General features: G+C 43.4%; 1 protein-coding gene across 12 annotated transcripts in view; it reads left to right on the forward strand.

The window, feature by feature from the left end:
- ZNF512 (zinc finger protein 512) overlaps nt 1–12,764 on the forward strand; it is a 94,147-nt gene that overhangs the window by 404 nt on the left and 80,979 nt on the right. The window contains exon 1 of one of the 12 annotated variants that reach the window (XM_077812226.1): nt 5,399–5,472. The exons of 9 other annotated variants lie outside the window; for them this stretch is intronic. The gene's annotated coding sequence lies outside the window, so the exon portion shown is untranslated. Of the gene's footprint in view, nt 1–5,398; nt 5,473–9,312; nt 9,386–12,764 lie in introns of those variants that run through there. 2 more of the 12 variants (XM_077812231.1, XM_077812228.1) reach the window with 2 other exon arrangements.

The following is a 12,764-nucleotide window of genomic DNA, read 5'->3' on the forward strand; positions in this document are numbered from 1 at the left end:
GTATTGAGTGACCCTATTATCCAGTCCCTGCTTCTAGCGGTCAGAGGTTTAGGGACACCCAGAGCATGGATTACATCCTTGACCATGTTGGCTAGTAGCCATGATTGGACCTATTCTCTATAACGTATCTATTTTTTTTTTAAACTCAGTTATACTTTTGCCCTTAACAGCATCTCCTGGCAATGAGTTCCACAGGTTGACTGTGTGTTGTGTAAGAAGTACTTCCATTTGTTTAAACCCAGCCTATTCATTTCATTGGGTGACACCTGGTTCTTGTGTTATGTGAATGGGTAAATAACACGTCCTTATTAATTTTTCCACACCATTCCTGCTTTTATAAAGCTCTATACTATATCACCTCAGTCATCTCTTTTCCAAGCTGAACAGTCCAAGTCTTTTTAATCCCTCCTCGTATAGAAGCTGATCTGTGCTCCTAATCATTTTTGTTGCCCTTCTCTGTACTTTTTCCAATTCTAATATATCTTTTTTGAGATGGGGCGAACAGAACTGCATGCCTTATTCAAGGTGTGGGAGCACAGTGGATTTATATAGTGGCATTATGATATTTTCTGGCTTATCTCTTTCCTAATGGTTTCTAGGATTCTGTTAGATTTTTTGACTACCATTGCACATTGAGCGGATGTTTTCAGAGAACTATCATAAATAACTCCAAGATCTTTCCCCTGGGTGGTAACAACTCATTTAGACCCCATAATTTTGTATGTGTAATTGAGATTTTCCAATGTGCATTACTTTGCATTTATGAATATTGAATTTAATCTGCCATTTTCTTGCCCAGTCACCCAGTTTTTGTGAGATCCCTTTCTAACTCTTCAGTCTGCTTTGGACTTAACTTGTTAAAAATGTACACCTTATTTCCAGTCTGAACTTGTTTATCTTTAACGTCCGGCCATTGGATGATGGTATGCCTTTCTCTGATAGACTGAAGAGCCCATTGTTAAATATTTGTTATCCATATATGATAGAGATCTATACTTAGACTGTAATCACCCCTTAGCTTTCTCTTTGTTACAATAAATAGATTGAGTTCCTTGAATCTATAACTATGAGGCATGTTTTCTACTCCTTTAATCATTGTCGTGGTTCTTCTCTGAACTCACTCCAATTTATTAACATCCTTCTTGAATTGTGGGCACCAGAAAGGGACACAGGATTCCAACAGTGGTCATACTAGTGCAAAATACAGACATAAAATAACCTCTCTACCCCTACTCGAAATTCCCCAATTTATGCATTCCAGAATCACATTAGCTCTTTTGGCCACAGCATCACACTGAGAGCTCATGTTTAGCTGATTATCCACTATAACCCCCAAATCTTTGTCAAAGTCACTGCTTCCCAGGATAGAGTCTCCCATCCTGTACACATGGCCTACATTCTTTGTTCCAAGATGCATATATTACATTTAGCTGTATTAAAACACATTGTTTTCCTGTGCTGTTTACCAAGTGATCTAGATTGCTCTGAATCAGTGACCTGCTCTCTTCATTATTTACCATTTCCCCAATTTTTATATTTTCTTTCAGATTATTAATAAAAATGTTAAATAGTGTAGGTCCAAGAACCAGTCCCATAAGGGCCCCATGGAAACAGATCTGTTTGATAATTCCCTGTTTACAGTTACCTGTTGAGACCTATCAGTTACCCAGTTTTTAATCCATTTAATGTGTGCCAATTTCATTTTATATAGTTCTAATTTTCTAGTCAAAATGTTGTGCAATAGCAAGTCAAGCCCTTACAGATGATGCCTATTATATTATGTAAGTACTATTATGTTTATCAACCAAATTTGTAATCTCATCAAAAAAAGATATCTAGTTAATTTGACAGGATCTATTTTCCATAAACCCATGTTGATTTGCATTAGTTACATTACCCTCCCTTAGTTCTTTATCAATTGAGTCCCATATCAGCCACTCCATTATCTTGCCTGGGATCAGTGTCAGGCTGACAGTCTCTTAATTACCTGGGTCATCCCATTTACCCTTTTAAAAAATTAGCTTTCTTCCAATCATCTGGAACTTCTCCAGTGCTTACAGACTGATTGAAAATCAACAGTAATGGTCCAGCGAGCTCCTCAGCAAGCGCTTTTAAAACTCTTGGAAGCAAGTTATCTGGACTTGCTGATTTTAAAATGTCTAACCTCCGTTTAACGCCATCCAAAAATACTAGTGGAATGGAAAGAGTGTTATCACTGTATGATGAGACAGCATCATCTTTTTTTTATCCCAAATACAAACGATAAATATTTATTGAGAATTAATCTGAAGGGGAAAAAATCCTAAAGAAGGGGAAAGGAGATTGGAGTTCTAGAGAGAAAAATCAGAGTGAAGGAAACAGACAAGGAGACCAAGGCAATGAGGAGAGGCTGAAAATTTTTCTCTTGTCCATTTAATGCTGAAAGAAGAAAGTGGAAGTATAAACGGTTGACTTAATACAAATGAACTTATCGGCACAACTCCTAAAACAACCTCTAGACTCTCCTCAGTTTACCAATGTGTGAATGCTAGACTTTGTTTAACTAGGATTTAAAGATGTATGTTAGCTAATATGTTGGAACTTCTTCTTTGGTTTTAAGGCAACCAACTTACCACCTGTTAAAGTTTTCACTGCCTTGTTTACACTAGGCTTTTTTCTAAGGTTCTTGTATGGCTGGCTCCTATTATTACAGTATCTGAGAACTTCACCATCTTTATCCTCACAACACCACCATGAAATAGAAAAGTATTATTATCCCCATTTACAAATGGGGAACTGAGGCACAGATAGGCTAAGTGACTTGCTCAAGGTTACACAGGAAGTCTCTGGTAGAGCAGGAAATTGATCCCAAGTCTCTCAAACCTTAGGCTTGTGCTTCAGCCATTAAACTAGCCTTCTATAACGCATTAGCTAGCATGGGAGGTTTAGGCTGGACACTAGGAAAAACTTCCTAACTGTCAGGGTGGTTAAACAATGTAATAAAGTGCCTAGGGAGGTTGTCTAATCTGCTCTTAAAAATCTCCAGTGATGGAGATTCATAGAATCATAGAATATCAGGGTTGGTAGGGACCTCAGGAGGTCATCTAGTCCAACCCCCTGTTCAAAGCAGGACCAATCCCCAATTTTTGCCCCAGATCCCTAAATGGCCCTCTCAAGGATTGAGCTCACAACCCTGGGTTTAGCAGGCCAATGCTCAAACCACTGAGCTATCCCTCCCCCACAAACACCTGTCAGGGATGGTCTAAATCAGAGGTCTCAAACTCCCAGCTCACGGGCCATCTGCAGCTTGAGAACCTCTCCAATGTGGCCCACGTGGTTCCAGCAATTTTGGGGCCGGGTCTCTCCCTTAGCCCTGCCTGCCACCACGGGGCACTCCGCCCTGGGTGATTTAAAATGACCCAGGGCCCCAGTCACCACCGGCAGCGCAGTAGAGCTGAGCGGCTTTTGTCTGCTCGCTCCATGTATCTACCAGCCACTCCCTGTGGCCCCAGGGCGGGGCAGGGCTGTGCCTCCGCGTGCTGCCCCGCCCCGAGCGCCTCTGCGGCCAATGGGAAGCTGTGGGGGCGGTGCAGCAGCGTGTGGAGGCCCCCCCGACCCTGCCCACCCTGCTTTGAAGCCCCATGTAAGTGCCACACACCCCAACCCCCTCCTGGAGCCTGCACCCCCTCCCCTTTCCCACACAACCCTCACACCTCCAGGCTCCCTCCCAGAGCCTGCAACCCCACCCCATCCTCCTGCCTCCCCCATCCCCTGCCCCAGCCCAGAGCCTGCACCCAGCATCCAAACTCTATCCCAGAGCCTGCACTCCAGACCTCCTCTCCCACCCAGACTCCCTCCCAGAGTCCAACCTCTCACCCCTTCTGCACCCAAACTCCCTTCTGGAGCCTTCACGCTGCACCGCAATCCCCTACCCCAGACCTCCTCCCTCACCCAAACTCCCTCCCAGAGTAGGACGACCAGCAACTGTGAAAAAACGGGACAAGGGGTGGGGGGTAATGGGCACCCACATAAGAGAGAGTCCCAAAAAACAGGACTGTCCCTATAAAAATGGGACATCTGGTTACCCTATCCCAGAGCCTTAGGCAGGTGGGGGGCGGAGTTTGGGGGGGCAGGTTCTGGGCAGCATGAGTGACATTATTGGCCCACTGGGAGGATTTGAGGACTGACACTGGCCCTAAGGTAAATTGAGGTTGAGACCCCTGCTGTAGATAACTTAGTCCTACCAGGAGTGCCAGGGACTGGACTAGATGACCTCTCGAGGTCCCTTCCAGTCCTATATGATTCTATGTTCTAACAACACACTTGTAAATCAAACTAGATGATTACAATGGTCCTTTCTGGGTTTATAATCTAGGTGAGACACACCCTAAAGGACACAAATGGGAATGCAGGACCATTATGGTGAGAGTTTGATGGCTACTCAAAAGATAGGTTTCAGAGTAACAGTTGTGTTAGTCTGTATTCGCAAAAAGAAAAGGAGTACTTATGGCACCTTAGAGACTAACCAATTTATTTGAGCATAAGCTTTCGTGAGCTACAGCTCACTTCATCGGATGCATACTGTGGAAAGTGTAGAAGATCTTTTTATATACACACAAAGCATGAAAAAATACCTCCCCCCACCCCACTCTCCTGCTGGTAATAGCTTATCTAAAGTGAGAACTCTCCTTACAATGTGTATGATAATCAAGGTGGGCCATTTCCAGCACAAATCCAGGTTTTCTCTCTCTCTCACTCACTCTCACACACACACTCTCTCTCTCTCTCTCCTGCTGGTGGGTTTGTGTGTGTGTGGTTGTGGTGGGGGAGGGGGGGGGAGGGGAGATGGCTCAGAAGAGGATTCAGTCGTAGTTCATGATGGAGGAGACTGCACAGGCAGCCTCTCGCTCCAGCTCCCATAACTCCACTCCTGCCACCCAGTCCTCACCTGCTCCTCCAGCTGCCAGTAGTAGTGTAGGCTCACTGAGCAATACTCACCGCTGGCCACCTGCCTAGGCCTGGCAGCTAGCTGGCTTCTGAAGGGCTCACAGCAGAGGTGCCTCCGAGGAGACTGGTTTTCCTGGGGCTAGGCTAGGAAGGGCCCCAAGGCAAAGGCATGAAGCCCCTGTTTGAAGCCACCGCGGGGAGCCCACGGACTGCGGCAAGGGGGGATGTGGGGCCAGCCATGCGCTAGGGGGGCGGGGAAGCGGACCCCGGGGGCGCGCCGCCTCGGGCTGCGGTCACACCCGCACGGTGACTCCTGCTCCTGCCCGGGGGCGGGGGCGAGGGCTGGCCCGCCAGAGTGGGAGGGGGCGTGGCACTCTCGGAAACGGCCGCCCTTGCGGAGCGTTTAACGCCATGGTTGAGGCGCGCCGAGATGATGTCACCACGAGCCTGTTTGGGTCACGTGGGTGAAGATCGCCGATGTTTGTGAGCGGCGCACAGCGATGAGGCGCTAGTTGGGCGCGCGCCATGCGGAGCGGCGGCTGTTCGGTAAGTGCCTGCGGCCCGCCCCCTCTGCCCGGGCACCCGCGGCCCGCCCGGCTGCCCGCCCGGCTGCCCGCCCACCCACCGTCGCCCCGCGCCGTGCGCCCCCGCCGGCCCCTGGGCCCCGGGGCCAAGTGGCAGCCCCGGCTGAGCGCGTCCCGCAGCTCCCCCCCGTGCCCCACTGACTCGTTGCGCCTTGTTTCAGAATGGGCCGTGAGCTCTCTGGGGCAGGGTGTCTCCGTGCCCGGGGGAGCCCCGCTCGAGTTACCGGCGGGCTCTCGGCCGGAGAGGGGCAGCTTGTCCCTGCGGGTGGAGAAGGCGCAAACCACAAAGCGAGTAACGGAGACCGTAGCCTGTCATCGCGTTGCCTTGTATTCCACGTCCGTGGGTCTGCGTCCACCTGGTGTCTCTTCCCTAAACTTAGGTTGTAAACTCTCAGGGGTAGGGGAGCATGTTTTGTTCCGTGTTTGTACAGGGCCGAGCACGGTGCGCTCCTGGACCACAACTAGGGCTCCTAGGCACTATGTTAATATAGATAATAACAATCTATGTTAGGTTTCAGAGTAGCAGCCGTGTTAGTCTGTGTCCGCAAAAAGAACAGGAGGACTTGTGGCACCTTAGAGACTAACAATTTATTAGAGCATAAGCTTTCGTGAGCTCCAGTCCACTTCATCGGCTGCATAGAATGGAACCAATAATAAGAAGGTATATAGATAGATACACATACAGAGAAGGTGGAAGTTGCCATACAAACTGTGAGAGGCTAATTAATTAAGACGTTTCTATGGGTAGGCCCTTTCTGAGTTGATCTGTGCGTGCACCTGGCTCTCATGTCACGCTCAAGCTCTGTCTAGACTCACATAATTTTCAATGCCTTGCAATATTATAATATTTGAATGCCTGAACTTGAAAGAAGTTTAAATGTTAGCATCTAGGCAGATGCTCTTCTGGTTTCAGCAGCTCAAAGCACAGGACCAATCCCTAGTCAAGCAAACTTCTGCTAGATCAGTTTCCTAACATAGGTTAGAGACAGACAAATTTCTTTGAGCATAAGTTTTCATGAGCTACAGCTCACTTCATCGGATGCATGCATCTGATGAAGTGAGCTGTAGCTCATGAAAGCTTATGCTCAAAGAAATTTGTCTGTCTCTAAGGTGCCACAAGTCCTCCTGTTCTTTCTGTGGATACTTACACGGCTGCTCAGATTCACACGGCTGCTACTCTGAAACCTGTAATAGAGTTTTAGCAGCGGGAATACACTTTTCCACACACAGCACATGGACATTTGGTGCTGAGGCTGATCCCTCTTTATCCTTGTGCATCTGTAAGCACCTTGATTAACATCTTATCAGACACATAACTGTACTGGAATTGTTGATGGTTGTTAATTACAAATACTTCTGCAAGATTCAAACAGTGTTCAGCAGGGTGGATTTGATTCAAATCAAACTTAAATCATGATTTAAATCACTACTCAGGAAGACTCTATTTAATGATGGATTTCTACATAAAAGTACATTCTTGTTGGTTGTTACAAGCTTAATACGTATTCTTCACAACTCAGATCTAGGTTTCGTTTTTAGAAGGTACACACTATACATTTTTAAAGTTATTTCTTTTGAAAACTTTTCAGATTAGTTTTACAGCTATATGAGAAAATGAATGATTGGTTATTTCATTTACCAAATGTAATTGAAGCAGGTATTTATGAAGTCATTGGGAGGCGAACTCTCTCTAATTTAACAGGTTAATCATTAATATTTGGAGGATTTTCTTGCCATGCTATATTAGGAGGAGAACGTTACCAGACAGATATTTAAATTGTTTTGTTTGCCAGAAGCTGGGATTGGGTGACAGGGCATGGATCACTAGATGATAACCTCTTCTGTTCTTTCCCTCTGGGGCACCTGCCATTGGCCATTGTCAGAGGACAGGATACTGGGCTTGATGGACCTTTAGTCTGACCCAGTATGGCCGTTCTTATGTTCTTATATTTAACGAAAACGACGTTATGTATTCTGGATTTTTTTCTTCAGCAGCAAACATATGTTTTTGTTAAAATAAACATGAATTTTTGAGTTTAGTTAAACATTAAGTTTTTTTTAAAATCAGGTTTGGTTTTGTTAATTGTTTTTAACTACAATAGTTAAATGAAATATTTTTTTAAAAAGCAAACAAAAATTTAATCGACTATGTCAGCCAGGTTAACATGTGTTACGAATTACACCTGGTAGGACACGCACACCAATGCTGCGAATTACACCTGGTAGGACACGCACAGTTCGAATCTAGGCTGAGGCACAGAAACAAAGTCCACAACTGCAGAGTTCCCAAGAGACACTAAGTTTATTATGCTTGAGCGTGGTGCCCCCTGCTAGCCAGGGGGGGACCCTGAATACAAATTATACAAAGGTTATATACTTTTTAGCAAAGCATGTTGCCCTCGTGCATCGGAAACCTTAGCCAATAAACAAACCCTTGTCTTATCTACCACCTATCCCTGTTTGGTGCATTCCTCGTGCTATACCAGTATGTTAATTACACAGCATGGTCCTAAAGCCATGCATCAGTAACTTTTATTATCAGAATGGGAGGTGTCAAGGTTCCTCCCCCACTCTGAACTCTAGGGTACAGATGTGGGGACCTGCATGAAAAACCTCCTAAGCTTATCTTTACCAGCTTAGGTCAAAACTTCCCCAAGGTACAAAGTATTCCACCCGTTGTCCTTGGAATGGCCGCTACCACCACCAAACTAATACTGGTTACTGGGGAAGAGCTGTTTGGACGCGTCTTTCCCCCCAAAATACTTCCCAAAACCTTGCACCCCACTTCCTGGACAAGGTTTGGTAAAAAGCCTCACCAATTTGCCTAGGTGACTACAGACCCAGACCCTTGGATCTTAAGAACAATGAACAATCCTCCCAACACTTGCACCCCCCCTTTCCTGGGAAATGTTGGATAAAAAGCCTCACCAATTTGCATAGGTGACCACAGACCCAAACCCTTGGATCTGAGAACAATGAAAAAGCATTCAGTTTTTTACAAGAAGACTTTTAATAGAAAATAGAAGTAAATAGAAATAAAGAAATCCCCCCTGTAAAATCAGGATGGTAGATATCTTACAGGGTAAATAGATTCAAAAACATAGAGAACCCCTCTAGGCAAAACCTTAAGTTACAAAAAAGATACACAGACAGAAATAGTTATTCTATTCAGCACAATTCTTTTCTCAGCCATTTAAAGAAATCATAATCTAACACATACCTAGCTAGATTACTTACTAAAAGTTCTAAGACTCCATTCCTGGTCTATCCCTGGCAAAGACCAGCATACAGACTGACACAGACCCTTTGTTTCTCTCCCTCCTCCCAGCTTTTGAAAGTATCTTGTCTCCTCATTGGTCATTTTGGTCAGGTGCCAGCGAGGTTACCTTTAGCTTCTTAACCCTTTACAGGTGAGAGGAGCTTTCCCCTGGCCAGGAGGGATTTCAAAGGGGTTTACCCTTCCCTTTATATTTATGACAGGAGGCCTCACATCAAGGCCAAGAGACAGGGAGTTAGAGACTGACAAAAACCAGATACTGGGAGTCAAGGCTGGCTGGAGACAAGGAGGAGGATTTTCACAGGGATTCAGTATCTAAGGATCACTCTTCCTGGTGTATGATGTGCTGGCATTTAAACAATGGTGGGCCCCAAACCAAAATGGAGTCACGTGCTAACTTTTCCTTAACACATGAGAAACCTAAAATATTGGCTTCTGCAGCTAACTCAGTTGTCTTCACCTTCATTTTCCTGTTTATTCATAATTTGGAAAAGAAAAACAAGCTTTCCTACTTTTTCAGGTCCCAGACGATTTCTTAATTTGGAATGAATTAGTCCAAAGGAAGAAAATACATCGGCAGAAGTTACTGCTGTTAAAAGTGAGATTATCACTTCAACAGTCTCTAAATCCAAGTGCTTAAGTGACTTCCACCAGTTCACTGGTGTGACTTTCTTTAAAACATCATCAGCAAACATATATTTCTTGAATGGTTCACCCTTAGCTCTGAAGTTTATTATAGTTGGCGTTATGGAGGGATGATTGCTGGATGTCCATGTCATAGCCAACTCCTCTTCTTCAGCAATTAAGGTTTGACCCTGGTACAGAGTATTGAGAATATTTGCAAGAAAATGAGCTGGAGATAGTGCTTGTCCCATTCGTTTTTTTTAATGCTTGTAATTTAGCTCTGTCATTGCATATTTCTCTTTTAAAGATCTCACTCAGTTCCTTCCAAATTTCAACAGTGTCAGCAGTAAAACAGCTATTTCTCTGCATTTTGTTCAAGGCTACAGAAATAGGCTTCAGGGTACTCAGCCTGTGTTCAACCTTTTTCTTAAGCCCGATGTTGAGAATTTTGGCTGTGACAGTGCCATCTATTTTTTCACGATTTTGTTCACAAACTGTCATCAGATTAGGCCAGTTCTTGATATAGTGCTCAAAACAGTCCACTACTGAATTCCATCGCATGAGAGTTAGCTTGGTTTCTCCCACTTTTTTCAGAGCAGCTGCTGCAAAGTGATTGTTATGGAACTGTTTTGCAGTTTCAACAACATTAGTCTTTATTTCTGGAATGCTGAAGTCTTTGGCTAGGAGTTGCATCAGATGAGCACTGCAACCTTATGTTATTAGCTTGGGACTCTCTTCTAAATTTCTTCTCATCTTGGATACAATTGCAGCATTGTCTGTGACCAAGCTGTGTACTAGACATTTGCATTTTTTTTCAGTTTGTTATAGCTTTTACTGCTACTTCTTGTAAGTATTCTGCTGTGTGTGCATTTCCTAATGTATCAATTGTTTCTGTAAGGAAGACCTTCCCTACTTCTATTGTCACACAAGCCCATACAACAGGATCATTGTGGACATTGCTCCACCCATCAAGACTTAGGTTAACAATTTTACCCTCTAAACCTTTTGCACACTGCTCAATTTCTCTTTCATACAAGTTATCCAGCAATTTGCCTGCGACATCTGCTCTGTTGGGTGGACTGTATCCTGGTCTTAATGACTGAACCACGTTAATGAAGTGTGGGTTCTCAATCATAGGGAAAGGAGAGTTTGTTGTATAAACAAACCAGGCAATTTTTTCATCAATTACCTCTTTTTGTAATCTGCTGGTTCTTATCACAAATTTATCTATGGTTGTTTCTGGATGATGGAGATTTTTTTTCCTTTTTGCTACAGGTGATGTACTGTGGCTATGTGACATACATAATGTGACTGAAAACTCTGAAACTATAGAAAATGATGGTGATCTTGAAGGTGGATAGTCTTCAGAATCCTGTATGTTGAGGATGGATTCTCCTAAACAAAATAAGCCAGTGCAGTTATTTAATTATTATTACCATGCTGCTTATTGAATATTACTCATTGCTCATTCACTGACACTCAGTACTACTTTAAAGGTGAAATTGTAAAAGGAAGATCTGCCTATTTCAGCTATTTATTTTTTTTATCACAACTGCATCTGAAACGATAGTACCATAAAGTAACAACTATATTTTTTGCTCAAACATGAGAATTCAAGAATAGTCCAGAAGGAGGACAGGCAGTCCTTAAGAAAGAAGTATGAAATAAAAAAAAAAAATTACCACCTGAAGATCCTGCATGTTCAGACATGTTCCTTTCATCATCTTCAACGCAGCTTCCTCCTGAGAAGGAACACTTCTCATGATGTTTCATTCGGGCAACTAGGCCTTAACATTTTTTTGTTGCACCATTTGCATTTTGCACGCATGCGTGTCTTACCCACAGGTTGAGGAACTTCATTAAAATATTCCCAAACTGGGTATCTCTTACGGCCTGCTGCCATTATAGATTTTCCCTTCTAGTGAGAGAATGGCATGGTAGATTTCAAATCAATGAAGGCTACCCTCAAAAAGACCTCAGGACTTCTGGAATGTGCTGCTCAAACAGTTTCACTTTTGTTTCTACTGCCTGTCCCTCCTTTCTCACATTTATCTCCAGACTTCTTCTCCTTGTGCAGATCTATTCCACCCCCAACAATCTTCTATTCACTGAACTTTTTGAAACTTTGCACTTTTAGAGAGAGTTAAGGGATTGACTCTGTGTACACAAGTTTGCAGAGGGACAATAGGGTTGAGGTCTCTTATTACTCACCTTTTATATATTTATTTTAAAACATTTTTACTGTTAACAAGCATGTTATCTCTGGAGACACAAATCCACATTTTGAGAACTGCAAAACCGAGCATCTCTGATGGTATCTTCTGGACTGAGCACTGAGTCCCAATAGGTAGATAAAAAAAATAATTTAAATAATCTATACAGAAGCCCCTGGAACACCATAAAATTGGGTCCCTAATCCGTGAACTATTAGAATGTATTTACAAAACTTTTCTTAAACATTACATGAATATATTGTCTCATACTATAGAATTAGAATTTATAATCCCTATTCCATGATGAGATATCTTTGAGCTATAATGTGTTTTAATTAAAACTATCTTTAGATAGTTTTATTTTTTCCCCAAAAAGCGTTTTATCAAAAAAAAATTGTTGTTTTTTTTTTTTTTAAAATCCTTGATTTTTATCCACCCTGGTATTCAGGGGACCCATAAATTACATGTAAAATGTCACTGTTCAGTCAGTATCCCATCGTGTGCCTGAATTTGTGTATTGTCTCTTTAGAATCTATGTCCTTGTCTACTTACCTTTCTTTAAGTATTTGGAAATTGGTTGGATATCAGTAAAATGAGGTTGGCGCCTGATACCAGGGTTATGGCCCTGAAGTGGGGATACTGTCTTTTATGTGCCTGCTTCTTGTTGGCATAATGGAAGCTTTTGTGTTTTTGTAACATCATTTCTGATAGCATTGAGCCATAAGCCTTTAGTGAACATTGTGCCATAGAGTTTCTTCACAGCAAAGTTAATTTGAGTTACCCCCAATTCACGTTCCATCCGTACAATTTATTAACTTGAGTGTGGTGGTGCTTTAGATTCAAATTGGTTGGTTTGTCCGGGGTTATAAGCTAAAGCTTGAGTTAGTGCCACTTGTCAGCTGCTAATATGACCATTGTAGTGTGGACATAGGCTAGCTCCACTTGAGTGCCATTGGTCCTCCAAAGCTGTCCCAAAGTTCCCTCTGTAAGGACAGACAACTTCTTTGCAATTTATTGGGGAAGAATTCATAGAGCAGCTCAGCTTACTGCAGTGCAGAGAACCGTGGGATGCGTCCCCGGATGTCTTAGTGTTACAGCTGAGTGGACACAGCAGCTCAAATGTTGTTTCACGGTGTGGTC

The sequence above is a fragment of the Eretmochelys imbricata genome, chromosome 3, assembly GCF_965152235.1.
Source record: "Eretmochelys imbricata isolate rEreImb1 chromosome 3, rEreImb1.hap1, whole genome shotgun sequence".
In the NCBI taxonomy this organism is placed as follows: Eukaryota; Metazoa; Chordata; order Testudines; family Cheloniidae; genus Eretmochelys; species Eretmochelys imbricata.